Source organism: Staurois parvus, unplaced genomic scaffold (genome assembly GCF_062004578.1).
Source record: "Staurois parvus isolate SC_StPar_1 unplaced genomic scaffold, SC_StPar_1.0 ptg001687l, whole genome shotgun sequence".
In the NCBI taxonomy this organism is placed as follows: Eukaryota; Metazoa; Chordata; class Amphibia; order Anura; family Ranidae; genus Staurois; species Staurois parvus.
This window is the reverse complement of record NW_028319483.1, coordinates 350,636-371,623: the sequence shown is the minus strand read 5'-3', so window position 1 is coordinate 371,623 and position 20,988 is coordinate 350,636. Positions and strand designations below refer to the sequence as shown.

General features: G+C 50.5%; 1 long non-coding RNA gene across 1 annotated transcript in view; it reads left to right on the top strand.

The window, feature by feature from the left end:
• The first annotated feature begins 446 nt into the window (after positions 1–446).
• Positions 447–20,988, top strand: part of LOC149434757 (uncharacterized) — a 119,379-nt gene continuing 98,837 nt past the window's right edge. The window contains exon 1 of the long non-coding RNA XR_016308627.1: positions 447–541. This is a non-coding gene — a long non-coding RNA (uncharacterized LOC149434757). The remainder of the gene's footprint in view (positions 542–20,988) is intronic.

The following is a 20,988-nucleotide window of genomic DNA, read 5'->3' as shown; positions in this document are numbered from 1 at the left end:
ATATAATTGAAATTAGACCAAGGGAAAATGGCGGCCAAATAAGGGACAGACAGGCTACAACATAATGGCGCCCGATTAGTCTATTAGGGATTATAATGGTATATATAGGCAGCTGTACGTCCGATGGCCAACTCCTGAGGAAGTCACGTGATGTGATGTAACCTGTAGAGTGGGACAATGACGTAAAGCTGCTAAATAAGAAGATTACGAGCCGCCATCATCTTTTGCTTTTCAGGTTTTTTCCCTGTTGTTTTATACTATTCAGCTTTTTTTCTACCAGCACCATCTAGTGTCTGCTCTCCATACTGCACCCTCTGTATAAATCTGTCTGCAGTCACTTCCTGTCTGGTGTCACTTCCTGTCTGTGTCACTTCCTGTCTGGTGTCACTTCCTGTCTGTGTCACTTCCTGTCCTGAGAACACTTTCTTCCTCTCAGCCATTTTAGATCTGCTTCAAGAAGGTCCAACAGAATCGGTCTCCATCCTGAACACACGGCCACCATAGGGCCAGCATGGGATCTTCTCCATGTCAGAGCACACGGGTAAGTCAGGTGGATCTCCTATTCCTGGTCCCAGCTCCTGTCCCTGCTATAGACGGACCAATCATCTGTGACCGAACCTTCCTCCTCGTCATCGATGATCTGGGTGTATTATTATTATTTATTCCAGGTACTTATATAGCGCCGTCAGTTTACATCTATATTGTACATTCCCATCAGTCCCCGCCCCCGAGGAGCGTACAATCTAAGGGCCCTAACTCACATTCATACATACACATACTAGGGACAACTTAGGAGACAATTCACCTCCCAGCATGTCTTTGTAGTGTGGGAGGAAACCCAGAGTACCCGGAGGAATCCCACACAGGCACAGGGAGAACATGCAAACTCCAGGCAGGTGGTGCCATGGTTGGGGTTTGAACCAACAACCCGAGTACTGCCAGGTGGAAGTGCTAACCACTCAGCCACTGTGCTGCCCCGTGCTGTATATATCTCAGCATCTACTTCTCAGTGTTGGTTTCCTCCTCATTGCCAGCCATTAAATGGGCCTCAGAATGGCTCCGGTATTCCCTCCTAGGAAGGACATTCAGGCCGATCTCCCACCATGTTCCTCTGATGTGTCCGAGACAGAATAACAGGAGAGACACCAGGAGAACCCGCTGGGACCTGACACTCCGAGAACCAGAGTTATGGTGGAGTATAGACCCTTCCTGAGATACTCCTCCCTGGGAACCGTCATACCTCCGTACTCCTCTCCTGTACATACCCATCACTGTCATACCTCCGTACTCCTCTCCTGTACATACCCATCACTGTCATACCTCCGTACTCCTCTCCTGTACATACCCATCACTGTCATACCTCCGTACTCCTCTCCTGTACATACCCATCACTGTCATACCTCCGTACTCCTCTCCTGTACATACCCATCACTGTCATACCTCTGTACTCCTCTCCTGTACATACCCATCACTGTCATACCTCCGTACTCCTCTCCTGTACATACCCATCACTGTCATACCTCCGTACTCCTCTCCTGTACATACCCATCACTGTCATACCTCCACACTCCTCCCCTGTACATACCCATCACTGTCATACCTCCGTACTCCTCTCCTGTATATACCGATCACTGTCATACCTCCGTACTCCTCTCCTGTACATACCCATCACTGTCATACCTCCGTACTCCTCTCCTGTACATACCCATCACTGTCATACCTCCGTACTCCTCTCCTGTACATACCCATCACTGTCATACCTCCGTACTCCTCTCCTGTACATACCCATCACTGTCATACCTCCGTACTCCTCTCCTGTACATACCCATCACTGTCATACCTCCGTACTCCTCTCCTGTACATACCCATCACTGTCATACCTCCGTACTCCTCTCCTGTACATACCCATCACTGTCATACCTCCGTACTCCTCTCCTGTACATACCCATCACTGTCATACCTCCGTACTCCTCTCCTCTACATACCCATCACTGTCATACCTCCGTACTCCTCTCCTCTACATACCCATCACTGTCATACCTCCGTACTCCTCTCCTCTACATACCCATCACTGTCATACCTCCGTACTCCTCTCCTCTACATACCCATCACTGTCATACCTCCGTACTCCTCTCCTCTACATACCCATCACTGTCATACCTCCGTACTCCTCTCCTCTACATACCCATCACTGTCATACCTCCGTACTCCTCTCCTCTACATACCCATCACTGTCATACCTCCGTACTCCTCTCCTCTACATACCCATCACTGTCATACCTCCGTACTCCTCTCCTCTACATACCCATCACTGTCATACCTCCGTACTCCTCTCCTGTACATACCGATCACTGTCATACCTCCGTACTCCTCTCCTGTACATACCCATCACTGTCATACCTCCACACTCCTCTCCTGTACATACCCATCACTGTCATACCTCCACACTCCTCTCCTGTACATACCCATCACTGTCATACCTCCGTACTCCTCTCCTGTACATACCCATCACTGTCATACCTCCGTACTCCTCTCCTGTACGTACCCATCACTGTCATACCTCCACACTCCTCTCCTGTACATACCGATCACTGTCATACCTCCGTACTCCTCTCCTGTACATACCGATCACTGTCATACCCCCCACACTCCTCTCCTGTACATACTACCCACCATCGTATCATCTGCAACTCCTCTCTTACATTTACTACCTGCAGTTATGCTCTTCTTCTTAAATTGGGGAATAACTCGATGACTTACATACTTTTCAGACCTTGTGAAATATTCTTGGCTGTTTTGATAATAATACACTTTAATTTGTATTTCATGATAAATCCTGCCTCATCTCTGCCTCTCTACCTGCAGCCTAACAATGAGGTGTGCATGCAGCCACTGATCTATTTCTGGCTTTTGTCTCTCAGTCATTCTAATGTTCATTTCTCCAAACGTCCTCCAGGACATCCTTCCTGAGACAGAGCTCCTCCCTCTGGGACAGGAAACACGTAAGCACAGTACTATAAAAGGCGGACAACCAGGACTCCCTCTTGAGTTTTTAGTGTTTCCTCTGCAAGGATGGGTGCAGTCATCAAGGAACTTATTGTCTGGAAGTCTTTGGCCCCAGAGGTTGCTGGTGGCTCCTGGTCTGTCTTATTTCCTCCTGCCTGACGCGATCCCTTCAGGGGGAGTGGGGCTGCGCTCCTGATATTTTTCCATGCCTCAGTGGATGATTACCATCGGGGGTGTCCTGGGGGGTCCAGGACATTTGATGCCTGTCATTCTCCTTCCCGTGCGGGGGGGGGGCCCCAGCATCTGATGCACAGTGGGGCAGAGTGACTGCCAAGCAGGCGTGCGAGTAGCCGCAACTTCTGGGTGCTGTCCAGGTACCAGAAGTTCCGGCTGCGGTGATGTCGTCAACGGGCACCTGAGACTCGTGGTTCCAGTCTCCATAGCAGCACTAGCATCTGGTTAGGCAGCCAGTCTGGTGTACAGACCCAGCAGAGCCTGTGGCGCCACCACAAGAGGGATGGATGGAAGGCACTGGCACTTCTCAGGCATACCCTGGTCCTTCAGGCATGGCTCCTCTAAGGTAAGCTTGGGGACTCTGATCCCTCTTGCTGACCCTGGTGGGCACACTTCCTTTTCTTGCTCCCCCAGCACAGTGGTTTTTGTATGAGGGGCCCTGGGCTGATTATTTTCTGTATTGTTTTTTTCTTGCTTATTGTATGTTAAAGCCCAGGACAAGGTGCAGAGTCAGACCCCCAAGAAGAAGTGTGCAGTTTGTGCAGCTAAATTGGGTTCAGCTTGGGAAAATCCCTCATGCCGCAATTGTGTGGCTAGCCTAATTAAGGATAAGTCATTTACAGCCTGCCATAAAGTGCTCACCTCCATTAAGGATGACATGTTGTCTACATTTCAATCCTTTAGATCCCTATTGGAAAAATGCAGTCGCCACTGTGTCCTTGGACCCAATCGGCGGGTTTTTTAGGTAGCAGATGTATTAAGAGGGTAGGAGGACCCAAGGAGGATCCTAGGTCCCGGGTAGATTCAGGCTCATAAGAGGAGGATGGTGAAGTTTGCTCCTCCAGAGGTTCCAGGAACAAATTGCCCCTGGAAGATGTGGACGACCTCCTTAAAGCTATCTATGAAACCTTAGAAATCGAGGAGGAGGATGTTTGCCTATCTAAGCATGACCTCATGTATCAAGGTTTGCATTCTAGAAAGACTAGTGTCTTTCCAGTCCATAGTTCCCTGGTTGATACCATTAAGCAGGAATGGGAAAGCCCTGAGAGGAAACCCTTTTTCTCAAGTAATCTTAATAGGAGGTTTCCTTTTTAGGATAACAGGTCCCAGCAATGGAACAAGGTTCAGAAATTAGACACCCCCTTATCTAAAGTCTCTAAAAGGACAGACTTAACATTTGAAGATATGGGGGCTCTGAAAGACCCTATGGATAAGAGGGATGAAGTCTTACTCCGCAGGGCCTGGGATTCCACTTCCATCAGCTTTAGGCCACCTTTATCGGCTACCTGTGTCACCAGAAATCTGGAATGCTGACTTACCCAGTTATAGTCGCATCTCTCGGCAGGGACCTCCAGGCAGCAAATCCTGAAATAATTTCCTTTGCTGTTTAAAGCAGTTGGTTTCCTTGTGGATGCCTCGGCCAAATCAGTTAAGCTAGCGGCTTGAACCTCTGCCCTCGTGAATTCAGCTAAAACGGCATTTTGGTTAAAAACCTGGGCAGGGAACTCAGCATTCAAACTGCACCTTTGTGCCTTACCCTTTATTGGCAATAATCTTTTTGGTCCAGGTCTCGAGGAGGATATGGAATGTACGGCCCATAACAAGAGGACATTCCCAGAGAGTAAGAAAAGGTTTTACTCTAGTAGGGTTTTTTGTCGAAAAACACAGGCCCAGCAGGTTAAGGAGGTTCAGCCTAAGAAACATTGGACAGGGCACAGGAATAGGGGAAGAGGAGGAATCTTATTCAATCCTCCTCAAGGCCCACCAAGTCTCATCTCAATGACTTGAACGTCCCAATGGATGAAGAAGGGGTACAGGTTAGAGTTCAACTTCAATCTCCCTGCCAGATTTTTGGTAACCTACCTTCCCAAGGATCGGGAAAGGGTGCAGGCCCTGCGTGTCCTAATTGAGGACCTGGTAGATCAGCAGGTCCTTACCAGAGTTCCCAGGGACGAGCAGGGCAGGGCATGTTATTCCCATGTGTTTGTAGTAAAAAAAACCCTCGGGCACGCGACCCTGAGAGCAGATTTGACATTATTAAAGGCACCCCCTCGGGTCGTAAACTCACGATCGCTAATGTCTATGCACCAAATTCGGCGCAAGCATCCTTCTTTTCCAATTTTTTTCAAAATACTTGATAGGTTTCTATCCCCTCGTTTATTGGTGGGAGGTGATTTTAATTTGGTGGCTAGCCCCGTTTAGACCAAAGCTCGTTCTCACCATCCTCCCAGGCCTTCCCAAAATCCCTTACCAAAAAATTAGACACCCTTCAACTGGTAGACTCCTGGAGGGCACATAATGTAGGAGCTAGAGATTATTCATTTTACTCCCACCCACATGACTCTTATGCTAGACTAGATTATATCTATTGCTCCCCCATTCTGCTGGCTAACTCTAGGAAAGCTTGCATTCATTTAAGCCCCTGGTCAGATCATAATATTATCGCGCTATCTATCACTTTTATAGGTCTAGCCCAGGGGTGGGCAAACTTTTTGACTTGAGGGCCGCAATGGGTTCATATATTGGACCCGGGGGCCGGACCAAGAGTAGATGAATGATGTGTATGTGTCATCCATAGTAAGTATAGTAATTAGAGATGAGCGAATCGAAGTAGCCGAAGTGGAATTCGAGTCGAATATCGGAAAAATTTCGAATCCGCCGAATCCGAAAAATAGCCTAATTCGGACGTGCGAATCGAAATTTTTCCGAAAATGGCGGCTGACATGTGCGGCGACGGAGCGGGGATGTCTGGGAAGGCGCGCAGACAAGGCGCGCTGACCCATAATGCATTCCTCAACGACATGTGATCGCATCAGCCAATCAGCAGCCAGCCAGCTAGCACTGTGTAATGGTCGAGCTATAAATAGCGGCCATTTTGGAATTCTTCATTTGTCTGCAGTCATTGAACAGAGGCAGACCGCTCTGTATTAGGGACAGGGACAGAGTTAGGGCCACAGAAACGATACTTGGGGACAGAGAAACGATACTTAGGGACAGAGAACTATTACTCAGGGACACAGATTTGTTAATTAGGGCCACAGAATCGTTACTTAGGGACAAAGAAACGCTAGTTAGGGACACAGAATTCATACCCAGGGACAGACAGAATTGTTACTGAGTGCCAGAGAATTGTTACTTAGGGCCACAGAATTGTTACTCAGGGACAGACAGAATTGTTACTGAGTGCCAGAGAATTGTTACTTAGGGCCACAGAAACGTTATTAGGGCCACAGAATGGTTACTCAGGGACAGACAGAATTGTTACTGAGTGCCAGAGAATTGTTACTTAGGGCCACAGAAACGTTATTAGGGCCACAGAATGGTTACTCAGGGACAGACAGAATTGTTACTGAGTGCCAGAGAATTGTTACTTAGGGCCACAGAAACTTTAGTTAGGGCCACAGAATTGTTACTCAGGGACAGACACAGAATTGTTACTGAGGGCCACAGAACTGTTACTTAGGGCCACAGAATTGTTACTCGCACAGACACAGAATTGTTACACAGGGACACAGAACTGTTACTGAGGGCCACAGAACTGTTACTTAGGGCCACAGAATTGTTACTCGCACAGACACAGAATTGTTACTTGCACAGACACAGAATTGTTACTGAGGGCCACAGAACTGTTACTTAGGGCCACATAATTGTTACTCGCACAGACACAGAATTGTTACACAGGGACATAGAACTGTTACTGAGGGCCACAGAACCGTTACTTAGGGCCACAGAATTGTTACTCGCACAGACACAGAATTGTTACTCGCACAGACACAGAATTGTTACTCGCACAGACACAGAATTGTTACTCAGGGACACAGAATTGTTACTCAGGGACACAGAACTGTTACTTAGGGCCACAGAACTGTTAGTTAGGGCCACAGAATTGTTACTCGCACAGACACAGAATTGTTACTGAGGGCCACAGAACTGTTACTTAGGGCCACAGAATTGTTACTCGCACAGACACAGAATTGTTACACAGGGACACAGAACTGTTACTGAGGGCCACAGAACCATTACTTAGGGCCACAGAATTGTTACTCGCACAGACACAGAATTGTTACTCGCACAGACACAGAATTGTTACTCGCACAGACACAGAATTGTTACTGAGGGCCACAGAACTGTTAGGGCCACAGAATTGTTACTCGCACAGACACAGAATTGTTACTCGCACAGACACAGAATTGTTACTGAGGGCCACAGAACTGTTACTTGGGGCCACAGAACTGTTACTTAGGGCCACAGAATTGTTACTCGCACAGACACAGAATTCTTACTCGCACAGACACAGAATTGTTACTCAGGGACACAGAACTGTTACTGAGGGCCACAGAACTGTTACTTAGGGCCAAAGAATTGTTACTCGCACAGACACAGAATTGTTACTCGCACAGACACAGAATTGTTACTGAGGGCCACAGAACTGTTACTTGGGGCCACAGAAACGTTAATCAGGGACACAGAATTGTTACTGAGGGCCACAGAACTGTTACTTAGGGCCACAGAATTGTTACTCGCACAGACACAGAATTGTTACTGAGGGCCACAGAACTGTTACTGAGGGCCACAGAACTGTTACTTAGGGCCACAGAATTGTTACTCGCACAGACACAGAATTGTAACTCGCACAGACACAGAATTGTTACTCAGGGACACAGAACTGTTACTGAGGGCCACAGAACTGTTACTTAGGGCCACAGAATTGTTACTCGCACAGACACAGAATTCTTACTCGCACAGACACAGAATTGTTACTCAGGGACACAGAACTGTTACTGAGGGCCACAGAACTGTTACTTAGGGCCACAGAATTGTTACTCGCACAGACACAGAATTGTTACTCGCACAGACACAGAATTGTTACTGAGGGCCACAGAACTGTTACTTGGGGCCACAGAAACGTTAATCAGGGACACAGAATTGTTACTGAGGGCAACAGAACTGTTACTTAGGGCCACAGAATTGTTACTCGCACAGACACAGAATTGTTACTGAGGGCCACAGAACTGTTACTTAGGGCCACAGAATTGTTACTCGCACAGACACAGAATTGTTACTCAGGGACACAGAATTGTTACTCAGGGACACATAATCGTTTAATTAAAGAGTATGTCAGACAACATGCAGAGGAGTGGCAGAGGAGGCAATGTTTTAGGAGCGAGCAGACGTGGCAGCAGAGGAAGGGATCGAGGCAGCACTAGTCGCAGCCAGAGGCCAGTGCTCCCGGTGTCATCCAGCGGTCGTGTCTCCACCGACAACCCTGCCGTCATCGATTGGTTGGCTCGGTCGTCTTCCTCTTCCCAGGTCACCTCTGACACCTACAGCCAACGGTCGGTGGGTACGTCAGACACAACCGTTAGTTGGCATGGCCCGGGAGCAAGCCCACTGAAATCACGTGTCCTCTACCTGCCCCTGTCCTTTGCTGTTCCCTCACCAAGCGAAGTATCGCATGCTGTGGGCTCAGCCCCACTGTACAGTGAGGAAGAGCTAACAGAGGGCGGTCAGGAACGGGGGGAGACATCCGCCTTTTCAGCAGCCAGGCGAAGAAGTAGTGGCGAGGAGAGTGGCCCGGTAGCCGGTCTAGAGACAGGTCTGTCTCCTGACCCAGACGCAGCCGAGGGGGCTAGTAGTGAGGCGGAGACCCTACTTGATGATGAGGAGGTTGATCGCACTTGGCAGCCTCGTCGTCATCAGGCTATTGCTTCCGCATCATCAGGAGAAGAGGGTGGCAGCTTGGCAGTGAGCGAAACAGTCGGTGGGTTGCCCAGGAGACAGCAGCAGGGTCGCAGCAGTGTCAGTGGAAGCAGTGTCAGTGGAGCCAAACGGCCACGGAGTAGAGCACCAGCTCCACTGCAGCCTACCACCATGGCCAGTAGTGGTGCCGGTGTGCACGGAGGAAGCAGCAGTCAGCCAGTGAGGAGTATCGGGGGCAAAGTTTCCTACTCGGCGGTGTGGCAATTTTTCGTCAAGCCGCCCGAGGAAGTAAACGTAGCCGTATGTCGACTATGTGGCCAGAAAGTCAAGCGTGGCCAGGGGGCCCATGTTGGGACTACAGCATTGCGGCAGCATATGCAGCGTCGCCATTTGGTGGCCTGGGAAAACCGTGATAAAGATACGGCGGTTCTGCCCGCCCCAGCCCCCGCTCCATCACCCGCTCCGTTACTTGCTCCGTCACCCGACGTCAATCGCCCTCTATCAGCCAGTCAAGGCTCCAACACCTCTGCTGAGGGGAGTTGTCGCTCGTTGGCATCTTCCGCTCGTTCAGATGCTCCTTCTCCTGCTACTCCTCTTCTCGGATTCCGTCAACAGTCTTTCTTGGAATCCGTTTCCAAGAGACAACAGTTTGCGAGCACGCACCCGACGGTGCAAAAGCTGAACGTCCTCCTGTCCAAGTTGCCTCCCTTTTCAAGTGGTGGACTCAGCACCTTTCAGAGAAATGATGGCTTGTGCCGCGCCGCGGTGGAGAGTGCCAAGCCGTCATTTCTTCGCCAAAAAGGCAGTGCCAGCCCTGCATTCACATGTAGAAGACATGGTGGGCCAGTCTTTGAGCATGTCGGTCTCTGCCAAAGTGCACGGCAGCGCCGACGTGTGGAGCTGTAACTACGGTCAGGGACAGTACATGTCATTTACGGCCCACTGGGTGAACGTGGTGCCGTCACAGCCGCACCAGCAACTTGGACAGGTCACGCCGCTTTTGCCTCCACGTTTGCACGTCCTTGGTCCGGCAAAGATGTCCGCCTCTACCACCTCTTCTTCCGCCGTGTCCTCAGCCGCCACCCCCGTGCCAAGTCCCATTACCCGACCGGCATATCACATGTGCAGGGCGCAACGGTGTCACGCTGTTCTGCACCTGGTATGCCTTGGCGAACGTAGTCACACAGGGGAGGAACTTCTGAGTGTAATGAACAGAGAAATCGACAGATGGCTGTCTCCGCGCCAACTGAAAATCGGAACCATGTTGACCGACAACGGAAAGAACATGGTGTCTGCTCTGCGTCAAGGAAGGTTGTGCCATGCGCCATGCATGGCTCACGTGTTCAATCTGGTTGTCAAGCGGTTCCTAAAATCCACCATCCCACTGCAAGACATCCTTAAAATGTCACGTAAACTTTGCATGCATTTCAGCCATTCCTACACCGCAAAGCACACCCTCCTTGAGCTGCAGCGGCAGAACGGAATTCCACATCATCGCCTGATCTGCGACGTTGCAACAAGGTGGAATTCAACCCTACACATGTTAGACCGCCTTTACGAGCAGCGAAAGGCCATCACCGATTTCCTGATGTTACAAGCGGATAAAGGTACTCCCCTGTGTAACTTCGATGTCAGCCATTGGCAGCTCATGCGTGACACCTGCCGCTTGCTCAGGCCCTTTGAGGAGGCCACGCTATTCGTGAGTCGGCAGGACTATGGGATGAACGACGTCATTCCTCTGTTGCACGTCCTTGAACAAATGCTGTTAACAATGGCTGGTCAGGGTGCGGTAGACGTGGCGCACAGATCTCAACGCCACATGACCCCTGTGGGGGCAGGACAGGAAGAAGAGGAGGAGGTAGAGGACATTTGTGCTCAGGAATTATTGAGTGAAATGGGTGGTTTTTCCGCTCAGCGGACAGGAGTGGAGGAGCAGGAGCATCTGGTAGAGGAGGAGGAGGAGGAGACAGAGGACCCAGACGCACCGTGGCAGTATGCTGTGGAGATGGAGGCAGGGAGTCCCTCGCATTCCTTGGCACAAATGGCCCATAGCATGCTCGGTTGCTTGCGTAGCGACAGCCGAATAATAACCATCAGACAGAGGGATGACTTTTGGCTGTCCACCTTGTTGGACCCTCGCTACCGTTCCAAAATGGTGGCCTTTTTCACACCTGCTGAGAGGGAGGCCAAAATAACGTACTATAAAAACCACCTATGTAGTCAGTTGGTCTCTGCCTTTGTGCGCCAACGTCCATCCTCAGACACTGTGGGCCCTGTGCGCTCGCGTTCCGCTGCCATGGCAGCAGGGGAGGGGTGGGGTGGTAGGAGCAGTGGCAGCTCCACCAGCAGTGGCTGCCTCAGTCTGCAGTCGATGATGAGTAGCTTTCTTCACCAGCGCAGTGAGGAAACTACTAACCAGCCGCAGCAGCAGCATCAGGTGGACCTGGAGCAGGACCTCAAACAACAGGCTTGGGCCTACTTGGACAGCACCCTGCCAACCGAGGTAGACAACCCCTTGACTACTGGTCAACGAAACTTGACCTTTGGCCCCAACTAGCTGAATTTGCCCTTGAAAGGCTGTCATGCCCGGCCAGTAGCGTGGCATTGGAGCGCGTGTTTAGTGCGGCAGGAGGTATTGTAACTCCGCGGAGGACACGGCTGCTGCCAGGCCCCTAATCTGCCATAGGCCCCTATATACCGCCTCCTCATGCTGCTGCCAGGTCCAGAGTCTCTCATGGGTCCCTGTACGGCCTCCCATTGCTGCTGTCTCCATCGCCACACTCTGCCATGTGCCACTTTCAGGTCTCCTCACACACTGCTGGTGTGTAGATTTTTTTGACATAGGGTGCTGGCAGATTACGGGCCTCCCATAGCTGCTGCCAGGCCCCTAATCTGCCATAGGCCCCTATATACCGCCTCCTCATGCTGCTGCCAGGTCCAGAGTCTCTCATGGGTCCCTGTACGGCCTCCCATTGCTGCTGTCTCCATCGCCACACTCTGCCATGTGCCACTTTCAGGTCTCCTCACACACTGCTGGTGTGTAGAATTTTTTGACATAGGGTGCTGGCAGATTACGGGCCTCCCATAGCTGCTGCCAGGCCCCTAATCTGCCATAGGCCCCTATATACCGCCTCCTCATGCTGCTGCCAGGTCCAGAGTCTCTCATGGGTCCCTGTACGGCCTCCCATTGCTGCTGTCTCCATCGCCACACTCTGCCATGTGCCACTTTCAGGTCTCCTCACACACTGCTGGTGTGTAGAATTTTTTGACATAGGGTGCTGGCAGATTACGGGCCTCCCATAGCTGCTGCCAGGCCCCTAATCTGCCATAGGCCCCTATATACCGCCTCCTCATGCTGCTGCCAGGTCCAGAGTCTCTCATGGGTCCCTGTACGGCCTCCCATTGCTGCTGTCTCCATCGCCACACTCTGCCATGTGCCACTTTCAGGTCTCCTCACACACTGCTGGTGTGTAGAATTTTTTGAAATAGGGTGCTGGCAGATTACGGGCCTCCCATTGCTGCTGCCAGGCCCCTAATCTGCCATAGGCCCCTATATACCGCCTCCTCATGCTGCTGCCAGGTCCAGAGTCTCTCATGGGTCCCTGTACGGCCTCCCATTGCTGCTGTCTCCATCGCCACACTCTGCCATGTGCCACTTTCAGGTCTCCTCACACTGCTGGTGTGTAGAATTTTTTGACATAGGGTGCTGGCAGATTACGGGCCTCCCATAGCTGCTGCCAGGCCCCTAATCTGCCATAGGCCCCTATATACCGCCTCCTCATGCTGCTGCCAGGTCCAGAGTCTCTCATGGGTCCCTGTACGGCCTCCCATTGCTGCTGTCTCCATCGCCACACTCTGCCATGTGCCACTTTCAGGTCTCCTCACACACTGCTGGTGTGTAGAATTTTTTGACATAGGGTGCTGGCAGATTACGGGCCTCCCATAGCTGCTGTCAGGCCCCTAATCTGCCATAGGCCCCTATATACCGCCTCCTCATGCTGCTGCCAGGTCCAGAGTCTCTCATGGGTCCCTGTACGGCCTCCCATTGCTGCTGTCTCCATCGCCACACTCTGCCATGTGCCACTTTCAGGTCTCCTCACACTGCTGGTGTGTAGAATTTTTTGACATAGGGTGCTGGCAGATTACGGGCCTCCCATAGCTGCTGCCAGGCCCCTAATCTGCCATAGGCCCCTATATACCGCCTCCTCATGCTGCTGCCAAGTCCAGAGTCTCTCATGGGTCCCTGTACGGCCTCCCATTGCTGCTGTCTCCATCGCCACACTCTGCCATGTGCCACTTTCAGGTCTCCTCACACACTGCTGGTGTGTAGATTTTTTTGACATAGGGTGCTGGCAGATTACGGGCCTCCCATAGCTGCTGCCAGGCCCCTAATCTGCCATAGGCCCCTATATACCGCCTCCTCATGCTGCTGCCAGGTCCAGAGTCTCTCATGGGTCCCTGTACGGCCTCCCATTGCTGCTGTCTCCATCGCCACACTCTGCCATGTGCCACTTTCAGGTCTCCTCACACACTGCTGGTGTGTAGAATTTTTTGACATAGGGTGCTGGCAGATTACGGGCCTCCTATAGCTGCTGCCAGGCCCCTAATCTGCCATAGGCCCCTATATACCGCCTCCTCATGCTGCTGCCAGGTCCAGAGTCTCTCATGGGTCCCTGTACGGCCTCCTATTGCTGCTGTCTCCATCGCCACACTCTGCCATGTGCCACTTTTAGGTCTCCTCACACACTGCTGGTGTGTAGAATTTTTTGACATAGGGTGCTGGCAGATTACGGGCCTCCCATAGCTGCTGCCAGGCCCCTAATCTGCCATAGGCCCCTATATACCGCCTCCTCATGCTGCTGCCAGGTCCAGAGTCTCTCATGGGTCCCTGTACGGCCTCCCATTGCTGCTGTCTCCATCGCCACACTCTGCCATGTGCCACTTTCAGGTCTCCTCACACACTGCTGGTGTGTAGAATTTTTTGACATAGGGTGCTGGCAGATTACGGGCCTCCCATAGCTGCTGCCAGGCCCCTAATCTGCCATAGGCCCCTATATACCGCCTCCTCATGCTGCTGCCAAGTCCAGAGTCTTTCATGGGTCCCTGTACGGCCTCCCATTGCTGCTGTCTCCATCGCCACACTCTGCCATGTGCCACTTTCAGGTCTCCTCACACACTGCTGGTGTGTAGATTTTTTTGACATAGGGTGCTGGCAGATTACGGGCCTCCCATAGCTGCTGCCAGGCCCCTAATCTGCCATAGGCCCCTATATACCGCCTCCTCATGCTGCTGCCAGGTCCAGAGTCTCTCATGGGTCCCTGTACGGCCTCCCATTGCTGCTGTCTCCATCGCCACACTCTGCCATGTGCCACTTTCAGGTCTCCTCACACTGCTGGTGTGTAGAATTTTTTGACATAGGGTGCTGGCAGATTACGGGCCTCCCATAGCTGCTGCCAGGCCCCTAATCTGCCATAGGCCCCTATATACCGCCTCCTCATGCTGCTGCCAGGTCCAGAGTCTCTCATGGGTCCCTGTACGGCCTCCCATTGCTGCTGTCTCCATCGCCACACTCTGCCATGTGCCACTTTCAGGTCTCCTCACACTGCTGGTGTGTAGAATTTTTTGACATAGGGTGCTGGCAGATTACGGGCCTCCCATAGCTGCTGCCAGGCCCCTAATCTGCCATAGGCCCCTATATACCGCCTCCTCATGCTGCTGCCAGGTCCAGAGTCTCTCATGGGTCCCTGTACGGCCTCCCATTGCTGCTGTCTCCATCGCCACACTCTGCCATGTGCCACTTTCAGGTCTCCTCACACACTGCTGGTGTGTAGAATTTTTTGACATAGGGTGCTGGCAGATTACGGGCCTCCCATAGCTGCTGCCAGGCCCCTAATCTGCCATAGGCCCCTATATACCGCCTCCTCATGCTGCTGCCAAGTCCAGAGTCTCTCATGGGTCCCTGTACGGCCTCCCATTGCTGCTGTCTCCATCGCCACACTCTGCCATGTGCCACTTTCAGGTCTCCTCACACACTGCTGGTGTGTAGATTTTTTTGACATAGGGTGCTGGCAGATTACGGGCCTCCCATAGCTGCTGCCAGGCCCCTAATCTGCCATAGGCCCCTATATACCGCCTCCTCATGCTGCTGCCAGGTCCAGAGTCTCTCATGGGTCCCTGTACGGCCTCCCATTGCTGCTGTCTCCATCGCCACACTCTGCCATGTGCCACTTTCAGGTCTCCTCACACACTGCTGGTGTGTAGAATTTTTTGACATAGGGTGCTGGCAGATTACGGGCCTCCCATTGCTGCTGCCAGGCCCCTAATCTGCCATAGGCCCCTATATACCACCTCCTCATGCTGCTGCCAGGTCCAGAGTCTCTCATGGGTCCCTGTACGGCCTCCCATTGCTGCTGTCTCCATCGCCACACTCTGCCATGTGCCACTTTCAGGTCTCCTCACACACTGCTGGTGTGTAGAATTTTTTGACATAGGGTGCTGGCAGATTACGGGCCTCCTATAGCTGCTGCCAGGCCCCTAATCTGCCATAGGCCCCTATATACCGCCTCCTCATGCTGCTGCCAGGTCCAGAGTCTCTCATGGGTCCCTGTACGGCCTCCCATTGCTGCTGTCTCCATCGCCACACTCTGCCATGTGCCACTTTCAGGTCTCCTCACACTGCTGGTGTGTAGAATTTTTTGACATAGGGTGCTGACAGATTACGGGCCTCCCATAGCTGCTGCCAGGCCCCTAATCTGCCATAGGCCCCTATATACCGCCTCCTCATGCTGCTGCCAGGTCCAGAGTCTCTCATGGGTCCCTGTACGGCCTCCTATTGCTGCTGTCTCCATCGCCACACTCTGCCATGTGCCACTTTCAGGTCTCCTCACACACTGCTGGTGTGTAGAATTTTTTGACATAGGGTGCTGGCAGATTACGGGCCTCCCATAGCTGCTGCCAGGCCCCTTATCTGCCATAGGCCCCTATATACCGCCTCCTCATGCTGCTGCCAGGTCCAGAGTCTCTCATGGGTCCCTGTACGGCCTCCCATTGCTGCTGTCTCCATCGCCACACTCTGCCATGTGCCACTTTGAGGTCTCCTCACACTGCTGGTGTGTTCAATTTTTTGACATAGGCTGCTGGCAGATTACGGGCCTCCCATTGCTGCTGCCAGGCACGTAATCTGCCATGGGCCCCCGTACCGACTCCTCATGCTGTGACGTTGCAACAAGGTGGAATTCAACCCTACACATGTTAGACCGCCTTTACGAACAGCGAAAGGCCATCACAGATTTCCTGATGTTAAAAGCGGATAAAGGTACTCCCTGTGTAACTTAGATGTCAGCCATTGGCAGCTCATGCGTGACACCTGCGCTTGCTCAGGCCCTTTGAGGAGGCCACGCTATTCGTGAGTCGGCAGGACTATGGGATGAACGACGTCATTCCTCTGTTGCACGTCCTGGAACAAATGCTGTTAACAATGGCTGGTCAGGGTGCGGTAGACGTGGCGCACAGATCTCAACGCCACATGACCCCTGTGGGGGCAGGACAGGAAGAAGAGGAGGAGGTAGAGGAGGACATTGGTGCTCAGGAATTATTGAGTGAAATGGGTGGTTTTTCCACTCAGCGGACAGGAGTGGAGGAGCAGGAGCATCTGGTAGAGGAGGAGGAGGAGGAGGAGGAGGAGGAGGAGACAGAGGACCCAGACGCATCGTGGCAGTATGCTGTGGAGATGGAGGTAGGGAGTCCCTCGCATTCCTTGGCACAAATGGCCCATAGCATGCTCGCTTGCTTGCGTAGCGACAGCCGAATAATAACCATCAGACAGAGGGATGACTTTTGGCTGTCCACCTTGTTGGACCCTCGCTACCGTTCAAAAATGGTGGCCTTTTTCACACCTGCTGAGAGGGAGGCCAAAATAACGTACTATAAAAACCACCTATGTAGTCAGCTGGTCTCTGCCTTTCTGCGCCAACGTCCATCCTCAGACACTGTGTGCCCTGTGCGCTCGCGTTCCGCTGCCATGGCAGCAGGGGAGGGGTGGGGTGGTAGGAGCAGTGGCAGCTCCACCAGCAGCGGCTGCCTCAGTCTGCAGTCGATGATGAGTAGCTTTCTTCACCAGCGCAGTGAGGAAACTACTAACCAGCAGCAGCAGCATCAGGTGGACCTGGAGCAGGACCTCAAACAACAGGCTTAGGCCTACTTGGACAGCACCCTGCCAACCGAGGTAGACAATCCCCTTGACTACTGGGCAACGAAACTTGACCTTTGACCCCAACTAGCTGAATTTGCCCTTGAAAGGCTGTCATGCCCGGCCAGTAGCGTGGCATCGGAGCGCGTGTTTAGTGCGGCAGGAGGTATTGCAACTCCGCGGAGGACACGACTGTCCACCCAAAGTGTGGAGAGACTCACGTTTGTGAAAATGAATCAGGCGTGGATTAGTCTGGATTTCAAACCACTATTTCCTGACACAACTGACTAAATCCGCCATGAATCATGCCCCAAACATGTGCCACTTTCAGGTCTCCTCACACACTGCTTGTGTTTTCAATTTTTTGACATAGGGTGCTGGCAGATTACGGGCCTCCCATTGCTGCTGCCTGGCCCCTAATCTGCCATGGGCCCCTATATACCGCCTCCTCATGCTGCTGCCAGGTCCAGAGTGTCTCATGCCATGTGCCACTTTCAGGTCTCCTCACACACTGCTGGTGTGTTCAATTTTTTGTCATAGGGTGCTGGCAGATTACGGGCCTCCTATAGCTGCTGCCAGGCCCCTAATCTGCCATGGGCCCCTATACCGCCTCCTCATGCTGCTGCCAGGTCCAGAGTCTCTCTTGGGTCCCTGTACGGCCTCCCATTGCTGCTGCCTGGCCCCTAATCTGCCATGGGCCCCTATATACCGCCTCCTCATGCTGCTGCCAGGTCCAGAGTGTCTCATGCCATGTGCCACTTTCAGGTCTCCTCACACACTGCTGGTGTGTTCCATTTTTTGTCATAGGGTGCTGGCAGATTACTGGCCTCCCATTGCTGCTGCCAGGCCTGTAATCTGCCATGGGCCCCCGTACCGCCTGGTCACGCTGCTGCTGGGTCCACAGTGTGACATGGGTCCTTGTACCGCCTCCCATTGCTCCCACTGCATGTGCCACTTTCAGGTCTCCTCACACTCCTGCTGGTTTCCATTTTGTCATAGGTTGCTGTATGGCCTCCCATTGCTGCTGCCTCCACCGCCACACTGTGGCTCCAAACACTGGTTTTGGCCCCGTGACTGGCCAAATGAGTGAAGTGTGCGGTGATTCTAAGATCGACGGCACTCATCTGCATGTCATACTGAGTGACAGTATTATTTCTCTTCCCCAGCAGACTCCAAGGGCATTTAAATTAAAGGTACAGTGTTCTGCACTAATATTAAGTCTCTCTGAAGCCTAGAAACACCCTTTTTTAAGTTAAATTCACAGCGAATTTATTCGACTCGAATCGAATATTGTCCACGAATTCGCCGAATCAGTCGAATCAAATTTTTCATTTCTTCGCTCATCTCTAATAGTAATATTCCCCCATAGTAAGCATAGTAATTAATCCCCCATATCGTAATTCATCCCCCATATAGTAATTCGTCCCCCATATAGTAATTCATCCCCCATATAGCAATTCACCCCCCATATAGCAATTCACCCCCCATATAGCAATTCATCCCCCATATAGTAATTCATCCCCCATATAGTAATTCATCCCCTACATAGTAATTCATCCCCCACATAGTAATTCATCCCCCACATAGTAATTCATCCCCCACATAGTAATTCATCCCCCATATTAATTCATCCCCCATATAGTAATTCATCCCCCATATAGTAAGTCCCCCATATAGTAATTCATTCCCCATATAGTAATTCATCCCCCATATAGTAATTCATCCCCCATATAGTAAGTCCCCCATATAGTAATTCATCCCCCATATAGTAAGTCCCCCATATAGTAATTCATTCCCCATATAGTAAGTCCCCCCTATAGTAATTCATTCCCCATATAGTAAGTCCCCCATATAGTAATTCATCCCCCATATAGTAAGTCCCCCAAATAGTCATTCATCCCCCATATAGTAAGTCCCCCATATAGTAAGTCCCCCCTATAGTAATTCATTCCCCATATAGTAAGTCCCCCATATAGTAATTCATCCCCCATATAGTAAGTCCTCCATATAGTAATTCATTCCCCATATAGTAAGTCCCCCATATAGTAATTCATTCCCCATATAGTAAGTCCCCCATATAGTAATTCATTCCCCATATAGTAAGTCCCCCATATAGTAATTCATTCCCCATATAGTAAGTCCCCCATATAGTAATTCATTCCCCATATAGCAAGTCCCCCATATAGTAATTCATTCCCCATATAGTAAGTCCTCCATATAGTAATTCATTCCCCATATAGTAAGTCCCCCATATAGTAATTCATCCCCCATATAGTAAGTCCCCCATATAGTAATTCATTCCCCATATAGTAAGTCCCCCATATAGTAATTCATCCCCCATAGTAATTCATCCCCCACATAGTAATTCATCCCCCACATAGTAATTCATCCCCCATATTAATTCATCCCCCATATAGTAATTCATCCCCCATATAGTAAGTCCCCCCTATAGTAATTCATTCCCCATATAGTAAGTCCCCCATATAGTAATTCATTCCCCATATAGTAAGTCCCCCATATAGTAATTCATTCCCCATATAGTAAGTCCCCCATATAGTAATTCATCCCCCATATAGTAAGTCCCCCATATAGTAATTCATTCCCCATATAGTAAGTCCCCCATATAGTAAGTCCCCCATATAGTAATTAATTCCCCATATAGTAAGTCCCCCATATAGTAATTCATTCCCCATATAGTAAGTCCCCCCTATAGTAATTCATTCCCCATATAGCAAGTCCCCCATATAGTAATTCATTCCCCATATAGCAAGTCCCCCATATAGTAATTCATTCCCCATATAGTAAGTCCTCCATATAGTAATTCATTCCCCATATAGTAAGTCCTCCATATAGTAATTCATTCCCCATATAGTAAGTCCCCCATATAGTAATTCATCCCCCATATAGTAATTCATTCCCCATATAGTAATTCATTCCCCATATAGTAATTGATCCCCCATATAGTAATTCATCCCCCATAGTAATTCATCCCCTACATAGTAATTCATCCCCCATATTAATTCATCCCCCATATAGTAATTCATCCCCCATATAGTAAGTCCCCCCTATAGTAATTCATTCCCCATATAGTAAGTCCCCCATATAGTAAGTCCCCCATATAGTAATTCATTCCCCATATAGTAAGTCCCCCATATAGTAATTCATTCCCCATATAGTAAGTCCCCCATATAGTAATTCATTCCCCATATAGTAAGTCCCCCCTATAGTAATTCATTCCCTATATAGTAAGTCCCCCATATAGTAATTCATCCCCCATATAGTAAGTCCCCCAAATAGTAATTCATCCCCCATATAGTAAGTCCCCCCTATAGTAATTCATTCCCCATATAGTAAGTCCCCCATATAGTAATTCATCCCCCATATAGTAAGTCCTCCATATAGTAATTCATTCCCCATATAGTAAGTCCCCCATATAGTAATTCATTCCCCATATAGTAAGTCCTCCATATAGTAATTCATTCCCCATATAGTAAGTCCCCCATATAGTAATTCATTCCCCATATAGCAAGTCCCCCATATAGTAATTCATTCCCCATATAGTAAGTCCTCCATATAGTAATTCATTCCCCATATAGTAAGTCCCCCATATAGTAATTCATTCCCCATATAGTAAGTCCTCCATATAGTAATTCATTCCCCATATAGTAAGTCCCCCATATAGTAATTCATCCCCCATATAGTAAGTCCCCCAAATAGTAATTCATCCCCCATATAGTAAGTCCCCCATATAGTAAGTCCCCCCTATAGTAATTCATCCCCCATATAGTAAGTCCCCCATATAGTAATTCATCCCCCATATAGTAAGTCCTCCATATAGTAATTCATTCCCCATATAGTAA